Raw genomic sequence first — 13,303 nt, forward strand, 5'->3', positions numbered from 1 at the left:
TACTAAGTATATTAAAATTCAGATAAAAAGAACATCTTAAAATTCCTATGTGCTATTGGTCAAGACTTCATCCATTGAATTATTAATTCATTTAATTAACGATTACCTTTTATGGCTAAAATTGTCAAAAAAGTTTTTTCAATACATTTGAGAAGGATGAGCAAGATAAACAAAGAATTTCAGGTATAGATGTAAATCTTTGAAGAATGAAAGATTGTATGAAACATTGAAGGCATCCTAGTTAACTACCAACCTGAGGTGCATGTGACAGTGAACAAGAAGTAGATGACAAAACAGAACAGCACAATCAGTTCAAAGAGTGGGGAGGGGTTTCAGTAAGCTTATTGGACACCTACTTACCATATGACAAGAAAATATTATCAAATTTGAGCTCTACAAAATCTCAGTTCTCTCTCTGTGTGTGTGTGTGTGTGTGTGTGTGTATTATGAAATTTACTATTTATTGTTATTAGTGCTGGGGATTTAACCCAGGGCCTCACATATGCTAAGGAAGAATTCTACCACAGAATTACTCCCCCAACCCCATAATCTACTATTTTAAGATAGGAAGATAGAGATTTAATGAATTTGTCAAACATTGTATAGGGGAAAAACAGGACTTTTTGGCCCCAAAACTTACATAGTCTCTGTGTGGTAGGTACCTTAACTTATTTAAAATATAAACCAGTGAGATAAAAAAGTTTCCAAGCTCCTATTTTAACTATTATATATCAATCTGGCATTTACCTCTTATCTAAAAAATTAGAAAGATATTAAACTTTTACAATATTTTGATGGCAGTGAGCCTGCCCTAAGCACTTTTGTTGGAAAGTCCCTTACTAATGTCTAATGAGATATTCTGAGAGGAGGTTAAAAGCAGAGGACATGGCAGTGATACCCTCACTTCTTGGATTTTGCATTTGTGTGTGCTTAATGAAATACAAGATTCTTCACAATATTTTGGGATGAATTGTGGCATGATCTTGAAAATATTTTTTTAACCTCATAAAGGCTGGCTAGTTATCTCATGGCTAAGTACATGAAGAGGTAGAAACCTTCCAAATAAGGTGTTAGCATCTTTGCATCTATGCGATCAAAATATCTGACAAGAACAAATTAGAGGAGATAAAGTTTATTTTGGGTCATGATTTTAGAGATTTAGTTCAGGTTCTGCCAACTCTACTGGTCTGGGCCCAAGGTGAGGCAACACATCTTGGTGAAAGGGGAGTTGTGGAGGACTACGATTCACCTCAAGGCAGCCAAAAAGCAGAGAAAGACAGGGGAAGGGGCCACAGGGAAGAGGAAATTCTTCCAGGGCCTACCCTCAATGACCTACCTCCCCCAGTCACACTTCACCTGCCTACAGTTACTAACCAGTCGGTTATTCAAACTCAGATGGACTAGTTAGTTTACAGCTCTCACAATCCAATCATTTTACTTCTGAACATTCCTGCATTAGCACAGCAGCATTTGGGGGACACTTATATCCAAACCATAATATAAGATAAATATATAAGAAGAAATATAAGATAAATATATAAGAAGTGTTCCAATTTGGTGATATTTTCCCTGTTGGTGAGTGCTACCAAGCATATATTAATCAAAAATTAATAATTTATCCATTCAAAATATTCAAGAATGTCTAAGTAGTGCTTTTCTAGAAAAAAAGCTACTTCAGAGAGAATATTTGGAAAACTTAAATTTGGAAATATTTCCACCAATATATAATTCATAATATATAATGTTGCAAAAATAATACATGTCCTCTAAAACAATTTCTCACTTTCTAAATTGCTTAAGGGTTTCCCTAAACATGGTGCCATAGTGAATTTTTTTTCTGTTTACTTACAATGTAAAAATACAACCACTACCAGTTTGCTGGAATATGCTGTAGGTGAACACAATATCTTTACTTCATTTTTATGTGGTGCTGAGGATCGAACCCAGGCCTCACGTGTGCTAGGCAAGCACTCCACCACTGAGCCACAACCCCAGCCCCAAATTTCTTTTCTTTTCTTTTTTTTTTTTTTTTGGTGCTGGGGATTGAACCCAGGGCCTTCTGCATGCGAGGCAAGCACTCTACCAATTGAGCTATATCTTTATGAAGAAAAAAGATAAAAATGTATGAGTACTCAGACTAAGGTTACATGGCTAGACAGATGTTGAGATTTTAATAGAGATCTGTCTCAAACCCAATGCTTTCCCAGTATACCAGGACAAGAAAGCACCAATAGTATATTAGTATAGGATGTAATTGGAATAAGATGATTTTGGGTGGTAGCATTTTAAGTGGTTCAGAATATGGAATGAGATGTTACAAAATCATAAAGAGGGTCAGAGCAGAATCAGAGGGGTTATCACATAGAATTTATTAAGCTTAGGTGGTTAATTGCATGTCCAAGAATTTAATCTTATGGGCTAAGAAGAAAAGGTTCTCAGAATAGTGTAATAGAAAACAAGTTTTACCTCAGGTATGAAATAAAAGGAGAAAGAAATAAAATAGGCAAGAGTATATTAAGGAAAAATGAAAAAGTGCTGGAATAGATAAGCAATTATCTTTGACAGGGTATATATTAATTGGTGATGAAACCAGAGGATGAAATTCTGGAGAAAAAGACAGCTTTAAAATTGAACAAAAATTAATTCTAGGAAAAGATAAAATCATCAGGTAGCAATAATTTTAGGTAATGATAAAACACACACATGTAATATACAAAAATATACAGAGTAAAGATGCTTGAGACATATTCACAGACAATTTAGTAAAGGCAATGGGATTTTTAAAACAGCCTCACAAAACAGTTGCTGAGGAAGAGAATGAGGGTGCTTCAAAATGAAGAGGTCATATTCAGAAGGAGATAATGATTAAATCACAGCCATTAACTATGACCAGAGTAAAGGCATCCATGACCTTTTACTTTGATCATGTCCACAGAGAAGTGACTAGAAATGTGTCAGGAGTAATTAAGAATTCATTTCCCTAGGTACTATGGAAATTAAGGTTATCATATATGAATATTTTATCCAGATTACTGGTTATCCAGAACCAAACATTACCAGGATATACAGTATTGCAATTTAGTGAAATTATGCTTGCAGAAATAATTGAAGGTCTATAGTTAATGATTAATGCATACTTTCTTGGTGTTTTAATTGCTATTAAAAAGAAACTGGTTCACGCTAATTAAACAAAATAACACTCCCCTCTATTGTACAGTACCTTCATCAGGCACAAAATACACCTGAAGCTTTCAACAACTTAAATAAAACTGGGGTCTACTTTCTGACTGATGTGGAGACAATGCATCTTTCAAGGCTTTTATTGATTCATTCCAAACATTTACTACTTAAGTTAATTAAACATCTCAAGTATATGAATAGTTGTCTTTCATTATTATTTGAAGATTTTTTTTCTTCCTAAGAACAAAATTATCAGACTTGGGGTTCTTGCCTATAAGAATTCACCTACTTCTTTTCAAGAAAAGAAGTGAGAAAACCAAGAAATTTTGTCCTGGCAAAATTAATTAAGGCTTCATTTATGTCTGGCCTTCCTACTATATAAATAAAAGTTATACATAAATAAAACAAAAGCAAAATATGTTCTTATCATTTGGAAAGAGGAGAGCTACTCTCTGATAAATGATATTCATTCAACACTTAGCCAATGAGGTGCCCTTATCCTAGGCAATTGCTGTCATTTGGTCATTATTTTTAAAAACATTAATGGGGCAACTATCATGTGCCAGGGGGTTTTACCACCATTATTCCATTTAATACAACCTTATTTTGTGGAGAATTGCTATTGCATTGGAAATTGACCTCAGATTTAAATAATTTGTAGGTGATCACACAGATAGTTAAAACAGTGGAACTAGGGTTAAGAGCCAGTTTTATCTGACAGCAAAGTACTTGCTCTTCTCACGATGTTACACTGTCATGTATCCCTACTATATCTACTAGGTTTTACTCAGAATATCTATCAATATTGACACCTGGGAATTACCTTCAATTTAGAGCTACTATTACAGCCTACTTTCTCATTTTAATTATTGGAATGATTCAGGCTAAACAACCAAGTGAAGCTACAATATTACAAACAGCTAATAATAATCTCACATTTTTAAAAAATCATGGTTTTGCTTTCCTAATTGTAGTGACCATCTTTGAATTTTAGTTTCACATGTGATTAGAATGAAAGCTTTTTAGTTCACTGTTAAGAATGGTTTGGGAAGCCTCAATTATAATGCCAATGGAGATACATGGATGGAAGTTCATTCTTTATTATAAATTCAGAACCAAACTTTATTTTTGTTTTACACTTTTGTGAATACAGATTTACCTTTAAATCTAATATTTTATATTTAAACAATTGAACATCTTGAATAATATTTAATATACTCTCTTCAATTTAAGTTTCCCCTTTTCTTTAGATACTGTGAGAAGAAAATATAGACAAATACAGTACATTTACTTTGGAAACTACATGTTTTGGAGGTCAAAGAAACTTTTTCTGTGAAGGAGTCAATAAAAGGTAAAGTATTTGCTATAAATTGGCAATAGAAATCAGGAAAATTCAAATCCAGGGTCATACCTGTATTAGACCAAAGGCACCTCTTACATTTGATCATATTCTTATTTGCCTAGGTATAAGAAACTACAGGCTTAAATAAGCTTTATTCTTGGGAGCAAAACTTTGGTAACCCCAGCCCTCTTTGTCCAGAAAAATATTAGTTTATTCTGTAGAACTGTCCTAGTCTTGATGATGAATTACATGGTCACTACAGAGCTTAGGCACTGAATTAGGCCTACAGTAGCTTCTTGAATTATCCTCCTTTCACAGTGTAGGTTTTTAAAATTCATTATTATTATTTTATTTGTAGTACTGGGGATTAAGACCCAGGAATGCTATACCACTGAGTTACATCTATAACCCTTTAATTTTTTTTTTTTTTTTTTGAGAAAGGTCTCACTAAATTGTCCAGACTGGCCTCAAACTTGTGATCCTTCTGACCCAGCCTCCTTGGTACCTGGGGTTACAGGCAAAGCCTCTGTACCTGGCTTTACTAGGCAGTTTTAAAGAGACAACTTGAAATAGGCCTTAAATATACATGACACTTAGCAAATTATTGTACATTATATTTCCTCCTTCTATTATTGTTACAAATGCATACATATCTCCTTACAGACCTTTTGAGAAATACTGTAATTATTCAAGATGCCATATTTTAAGAGAACCAGAATATGACACGTGTGTGTGTGTGTGTGTGTGTGTGTGTGTGTGTGTGCATGGTACTGGGTATTGAACTCAGGAGTATTCTACCTCTGAGCTATATCCCTAGATCTTTTAAATTTTATTTTTAGGCAGGGTCTTGCTAAGTTGCCCAGGCTGACCTTGAACTTGTGATTCTCCTGCCTCAGCCATATGAGTAGCTGGGATTACAGGTGTGTACCATGATGCCTGGTTTTCCAACTGACCATTATCATAAGTTTAGATGAGTAAACTTAGGCCCAGGTCCAATTTTGAAATTTGTTTTCAGTAACTTTAACTATTTTATTTTTGTATCTCTTTTCCATATTGTGTGATATTTTCCCCCCAGATAATCCAGGGTCTCCCCAAGCTATGTTTAACAAAAAGATATGGCATTAGTTGGTCAATTAAAGTCAACAGGCTACCTTCCCAGGCATATTTCACTTGAAGCTATCTATATCTTTAATTATGAAAGATCTTACCACTTACTACCTTCCTAATGGTAGTTGGTTCTCAGTAGGTAGGTGGGGCACAGTTTTTCCCTTGGTAATGTTTTCCCCTGGTGCCATAAGGTCAAAATGTGTTGCCCACAGTTTTTATAGGCAAGGCTGATTCAGACTCAGTTTTTGTATGATTGCCTTGCCTTTCCCTAGAACCATTTTAAAGTGAAGAGAAAAGAGAGAAATAAGGATAATATCTTAGTAAACAATACTTCTGTTAAGGTATTCCATCTTTTTAAAAGATGCAGCAATTGATCTCATATTAAAGCTGCCTAGGACACATCAATATTTAAATTAAAAATGCACTAATAAAGATGTAATCTAATATGCAATTTCATACATTAATAATTAGCAAAGCATTATAAACTGCACGGTAAAAAGCTATGGGAACATAACTAATGAACTATCAATGCCAAAGTAGACTTCATAATAAAACAAGACTTTAATAAATCTTTTATTAAATGGTTACAAATGAACCATTTTGTTAACATCAAATAGGTTACTACGAAGCTACTTAATTCACATATATAAATGAGGAACTTGAAGGCAATTAACTTTACAATTGATGAAGGTCAAGGCTTCTCAATGAGAGTTACTGTACTATACCTTTAAGTGCTACCTCTATACTAAGTCAATTCTAAGTTTTTCCTCAGCTGCTCTGTATTCTTGCAGCAGCTATTATTACATATTGAATCAGCTGAAGTATAAAATAAACAAAGAACAAGCTATAGGCCTTCAAGTACCTTAAAAGTGAATTATCCAAACTCTGAAAAAATAGCTTAAGGAAAGGAATTTTAAGGAAAACCATAAGCAAGTATTTGGTATTATGTGTAGGCAGTGATTGTTACAGAAAAATTATACAATAATAAGAATTTGCTTATCAACTGCAAATGCTTATTTAGATCTTCATGTGATTCTAGTATCCCTAAAACTCACTGGCGATTATAGACCAGAGATACTTATTTACTGAGTAGAAGTGTATAGTACATGATAATATTAATTGTCTCCAGGAGAAGCAAATGTTAAATTCATTAGAGAAAGGAAATAAACATTTTTATAGAAGCAAGAAACTGGTGGGAAAAAAATGCTTTCTAATAAATCAAAATAAAAGCTACACTGAAATACAAGACAAGGTGGAAAATATTTTATGCTTTCTCTACCCATTCATATAAACTGCAAATCTCCAAATTACTGAGATTTTCATTTTATAACCAACTATTATGAAAATGTGCTCAAAGGAGAAAGGGGAGGAGACTAAGAGAAGGAAAACCTAGATTTCTATCTACATATAACTGAATTTTATACTTTATATCTTGTAACCTTTTGATGACGGTTTCAGAAAAGTGAGAATTAATGAGTATATGTACAGATTCAAATAACTTGCATAGATGAAACTATACATTGGATTTAAAATAGTTAAAGGCAGATGTAAGTCTGGATAAAGTTGTTAATATAGCTGAAACCAAGCCTGAGAATCATACTCAATAGGGAACCTTAACTAAAAAAGGAAAAATCAATGATAAATAAGACTGGTTCTTCACCTCAAGAGTTCCAACCAAGTGAGACTATTAAAGAAACCACAGTAGCACTGTGTTGGTACAGTGGGAGATTTTCACTTCACTGCTTAGGTTGATTCACTGAGTACCTGCAAGTTGAAAAATTATTTCTTCTGATTAGCAATACTATAAAATGTGAACAATGGATAATGAGAAAATGACAAAACTATATTACAGATTAAAATTTGTTAACGTGATACACAATTTTTGTATTTCTATTTTATATTTCTATTCATTAGTGAGATAATATCAACTGCTTTTTCCCCTACAGCAATTCATAATACTATATAATGTAATTCCATTGGTGGATTATTAATGGTATTGCTTTAAACTGGAAGAAAATTTCAGTAACTAGTCACCTTGGGAATGATTTCTTCCTTTCTTTCCTTTTTTTGAGAGGGCAGTACTAGGGATCAAACCCAGGGCCTGGGACACACTAGGCAAGTGCTCTACCACTGAGCTACATCCCTGAGGAATAATTTCTTGTATGGTCTGAATGTGGAGAAATCAGCTATAACTTCACATGTACCATGGATTGACTGTCTTCTAATGAGCCACTTCCTTTCCTAAATCTCCCTCCAACCAATATTCATTAGTATAATTTCAGGAATAACAAGAATAAATTCTTTCTCACATTTATTCCAAATCTTTTCACTATAACACATGCCTTCAAGGAATACTAACTCTTTTATTGACAGTTTGCAAAGCTTTTCTGCTATACAACATCACTAAAATTAGACATGTTTCTGATGGTTTAATTTGACATATTTCATAAATATTTGTCAAAACAATTATTGTCAACTACAATGCAATTATCCATATTCAATTTGATGACTCAACTGGAAAATTACTTTTTCCTAACAAAATTTTTCCAAATGACAATAGTGAATCAGTGTTGATTAGTTGTTCAGTGTGTACTAATTAATTACACTGGGTAAATTTAGCTCTATGCTAATAACCTCAGGAAAAAACCAACTGGATATATGACTCATTGTCCTAGAGGAAGAGAATGGTGCTGTTTGGCTACTTTTCCTTCCCTTTCTCTTTCTAATTTCTCCCAGAAGAGTGTTCAATAATACAAAATAAACAATAAAACTCAACTACTCTTGGCTGACACTATAGATAAAAAGATAAGAGTTCTTTGGAACCTTGTTCTTAGGTCAAGAGTAAAAGAAAAGACAGATTTTTATTGTTGACAACTAACTGTGAGGACCTCCTACTAGCTCATCCTCAGGGCATAAGTGGCGTAGATCATAGAGCTAATGACGAGAAATAGCAGTTCATTCATTTTGAGACAATTTTTTCATCCAGCAGCTAATTTAATTGTGGCAGTTAGCCAAAGGTTCTACAGGGCAGGGCATTTGGGGGACATTCTCTCAGGGGTCCAGAGTTTTTTTAAGTTTTTATATCTCTTTCTTTTTTTTAAGTTTTTTAAGTTTTTATATCTCTTTCTTTGAGTCTAATAAAAGCTTGGGGCAGTGAAGAAATAAATAATAACAAGCATGTTAGGAGAATCTTGCTACAAAGCTGCCAAGGGCAGATCCTCCAATTCAAAATACAAAGGAGACACTGACCACTGAGGTTCTGTTCAAAGCAAAAGGTGAAATTTTAGTACTCAGCGGTATTTAATACTGAAATGGATTCGCTCAACACAGCTTTAACTGATTTACACTTCTGTATGAACAGATAGTCACCTGTCAGCCAGCTTGAGCTATAAGTCATAACTTCAGAAACTCACTCAATCATCAGAAGGTGAACAATGACAAAGAAAGATAGTGGGAAAGGGAGCAAGAACATGGGAAGAATAGACAAATTCTAGATAGGGCAAAGGGGTTGGAGGGGAAGGGAGGAGGCATAGGGTTATTAACAAGGATGGAATGTGAGGATCATTATTATCCAAAGTGCATGTATGAAGACACGAATTGGTGTGAATATACTGTGTATATTGGGGACCTGCTATGAAAAATTGTGCTGTATATGTGTAATAAGTATTGTAATGCATTCCGCTGGAAGACAAAGAGAGGTCCATGGGCCATCAAAGAAATAGGGCAAAACTGTCTGGTATAGTTTTAGATTACTAGTTGACTGATTACAATCAGAGGATAAAATTTTTAGAGACAGACATTTTTGTTCACTGTAAGGAAGAATTTTCTACTAGAACTGTCCAAGAATTAATAGAGCGTCTTAGGAAATAAGGCTGGAAGGAACTTTAGAGAATAAGTCCAATCTCCCCCATATTGTAAGAAACTAAAAATATCCTTAATAAATGGTCATCTGACTGGTGCTTAATTATTACACTATGATTTCACCATATAATAGATAAATATAGTCTTAAGAGATTATGGATGTCTACAACAAAAAGATGTTAAATATGTTCATTAAACCAACTGTCAGGAGACTGAAAATCACATTTTATATCTCCTTTGTTTTCTCTACCAGTCTGATAATTTGAAGAAAAGAAAAGGAAAACAAAAACAAAAACAAACAGTAGTAAGAAGAAGTTTACTGAGGTCATTTATTCTCCTCTCTCGGTGGGAACAAAATGTATGAAAAGAATGGGAAAGCTTACTGACCCAGCAACTAAACAATTACCAATAACCTGGAGCTGAAAAACACAGAAAATCTATGTATAATAAATTTTTCTTAATAAGGAAAAGGTGGACTATTTTCTTTTTAAATTTTATATATGAAAATGGCTTGTTGACTACTGTCGAATATGCCCAGTTATGCAGGTACATCATATGGTGTAACAATCAAATGCTCTAAGAGGCTCAAACACAGGCATTACCTGCTTTCCAGTGGTACATTACTGCCAAGGACCCAGCTGTCCTGCAGCTGGACGGACTCGGGTGTGGTTTGCAGCTCGGCGGGCAAAGCAGCCGGCGGGGCCGGACTCTGGTTCCTTCTATTGGTCAGGGAGTTTCTATTGAGAGAAGTGATGGATGGATGATGCTGTGCAGAGTGCTGCTTATGGGAAGGCGGCAAAGGCTGCAGGGTAGACTGGCCTTGGTTGTTTGCAGGTTGCTCTGAAAAAAGAGAAAAGGAAACTCATATGGATATATATATATATATATCCATACACACTACCAATTTCTTGGGGATCTGCTGTAGACGAATTAGAATTAAAAACTGCATATAAATCTGTAACCTAATAAATTTGCATAGTATTCTATTAAGCGGGTGTTCAGTGACATTCTCTAAGAGCAAGTTTACCCTTGATACATAAAGTTCTAATTAATATACAACAGATGGCAAAATTGCTTTTGGTTTTAATTTGTTTCAGATTTTTTTTTCATCTGGTTTTATTAACACCTACAGAAAACAGCATCTGACAGCTCCCCTAATGTGCCTTTAGACTTTAGCTTTTTTTAACAAACCAACCCTGAAATTAAATGGGTAATTTCGGTAGAACACAAAGGTTTTTGAAATGCATATAATCCCTATAATTATTTAATGGAGTTTTTTAAGCTTTATTTAACTGCAATAAATTATTACAAGCTAGTTGCTAAACAGCAGTCGACTACTCTAGTTTAGTGCATTTCAAATAAGGCAGATCTGCACTATGATCTACTAATAGACGCTAAGTATTCTTTAGCAGAAGGTCACTCTGTGAAGCAGATGTTGTTTCATGGATACTTAACAGACTGAATCACATCTGATTACAACGTCAGAAGACTCATATACTTAATGACCGTTACATCCATTAGAACACACACAGAACAGATTTTCCAATTTCACAGTATGTAGTATAACTACATTTTGGAGTAAGTCATAGGTGACCAGAAAGACTCAAGCCATGTCAATGGTACAAATATTTTTTCTAGAACAGAATCATAAAGGACCCCACGACTTCAAAATATAAACACAAAGCTGTGTTGTATCTATGGCAAAATCCCTAAAGCTATTAAATCAGAAGTTAAAAATTGCAAATTAATGTAACCTTTGAGACCTACTTTTCAATCTCATTACCTAGCTTTGGACATGCTAGAATCGACAAATACTACATTTTACCAAACAGATGTATGACTCTTTAATTTAATGCTAAACTTATTAAAGTTCCACATGCATAAGATGTCGATTTTGTACTAAATGCAGTTTAAAATGCAATATAATTTTAAAGTGATGCATTAAATCATGCTATTAATATAAATGCACATATTAAAAGAGAATAGGAAACACAGGGACTATCTTTCATCTATAACGTGAATTCCAACAGTGCTTATTAAGTCAAATAACATAGTCTAACACTGTAATTCCAGATGCATGAAATGAATCCATATGTAATAGTATGAATATATGTATTATCAAACCTCTTTACAGGGTACAACAATAAAAATAACTCCTCACATAGCATATAACATCAGTAATTATCACATATTTTGAATGGTCTCTAATAATCCATATCATATAATCTAATAACTAACAATTTCTCACTCTTGAAGTGAGGGATATATAATACCTAAGTATATGAAAACAGAGCTAATTCCTTGTGCTGCCTCTATTCTTGAAGTTCCCCATACCAGAAACTGCTCATATCCTCTTTGGGTCACTGGTTTGGTGCTCACAATAAATTATGAATGTCTATAGTTAAACTGAAATAAGCTTTTGAGAGAATGGTAGGGTTAAAACATCACATTAGTTCTAACTGTATTAGGAAAAAAGAAACTAAAAATTTAAAAATAATGAAAAATTATCCAGGTATCATCTAAATATTAGTATGATCTCCCCCAGCACAGATTAGAGTCTCTATGAATGGCTTTAAGGTGTATTTCTAGAAGCTGTTTATAGAATGACATAGTGAATTGCCTAGATTAGGTGGGTGTCAATGGAATAAAAACAGAGGGAGAAAAGGAAGAAATATTTCAAACAATATGGAAACAAGACTATGCCTAAAAGGAAGTATAGGATCAGATGACCTCATGTTGTTTTTAAGCAAAAAAGAATTGTATTATATTTTACATGTTATGTAAAAGAAGTCTTTATTAAATATTATACTGTGTAAAGAGCAGTATATTAGAATTCAGAAAACCAAATTTAAGTTCTAACCTTCGGGCATCATGATAACATACATGTTTTCTGATCTATAAAGAGGGAAATAATACTGCCCCCATCAAGGTCTTAATACACTCTAAGGATTAAATGAAATCCATTCAACCATTCATTAATCATGTATTTGACCATTCATCCCACAAACTTTTACCTACACTGTATGTTCCACTGATATTCTAAGTCTCTAAGAGGTAAAAACATTGTATAATTGGTAAAATAAAGCATTTTGAATATTAAGACCATTATTGAATATCAAGAAATTTTTAAGATCCATTGACATCATACATTTCAATAAGCTAATTTAGGATTCTTATTCTTAAAAGATATCCAGTGATTAAAACTTCCATTTAAGTTTTCAAAGATGTGATGTTGTGGTTTTTCTTAGTTCATTCATTCATTTTTCAGCATTTATTGATAACTTACAGTGTAAAAGACACCATGCAAAGATCCACACTATTTCCAGTGATACCCAGGATAATTCAGCAATGTGTTCTATCTGTTGGGAATTCTTTGATTTGATTAACCAGGATTACTAATAAATAAAGCTAATCCAGATGACAAATACTAGGTATCTAAAACTTGAAGGAACAGAATTAGTGCAGAGTCCCAGGGAGACAGGCTGTGTGGCCAGAAGTTTAAGTTCTGTAGTAGACTGAATAACAGAAGGAAAATCCAAGAATTCAACTAGGGTTAATGTTAGTTCTTGAGGTTTAGGCTAATGGTAGCTTATATGTGTATTTGTTCATACCAACTTAATCAAGATAGAATTAGTATATAAATTTTTATAAGTTAAGCACAGACAGAAAGGAAGACAGAATAAAAGAAAAAAATTAAAGTGGGAAAGATAAAGCCAAATTTAAGGTTAGTAGACAAAATGTCTGCTGTAGATTTCTACAGATTTTTTTATAGTTTCAGTTGTAAATGGACACAATACCTTTATTTCTTTATTT

The 13,303-nt window shown here is 33.6% G+C and overlaps 1 protein-coding gene across 1 annotated transcript in view; it reads right to left on the reverse strand.

Annotated features, from left to right (window-relative positions):
* Window positions 1-13,303, reverse strand: part of Tenm3 (teneurin transmembrane protein 3) — a 331,254-nt gene that overhangs the window by 178,714 nt on the left and 139,237 nt on the right. The window contains exon 2 of the mRNA XM_071610514.1: window positions 10,093-10,330. The gene's annotated coding sequence lies outside the window, so the exon portion shown is untranslated. The remainder of the gene's footprint in view (window positions 1-10,092; window positions 10,331-13,303) is intronic.

The sequence above is a fragment of the Marmota flaviventris genome, chromosome 3 (genome assembly GCF_047511675.1).
Source record: "Marmota flaviventris isolate mMarFla1 chromosome 3, mMarFla1.hap1, whole genome shotgun sequence".
Lineage (NCBI taxonomy): Eukaryota > Metazoa > Chordata > Mammalia > Rodentia > Sciuridae > Marmota > Marmota flaviventris.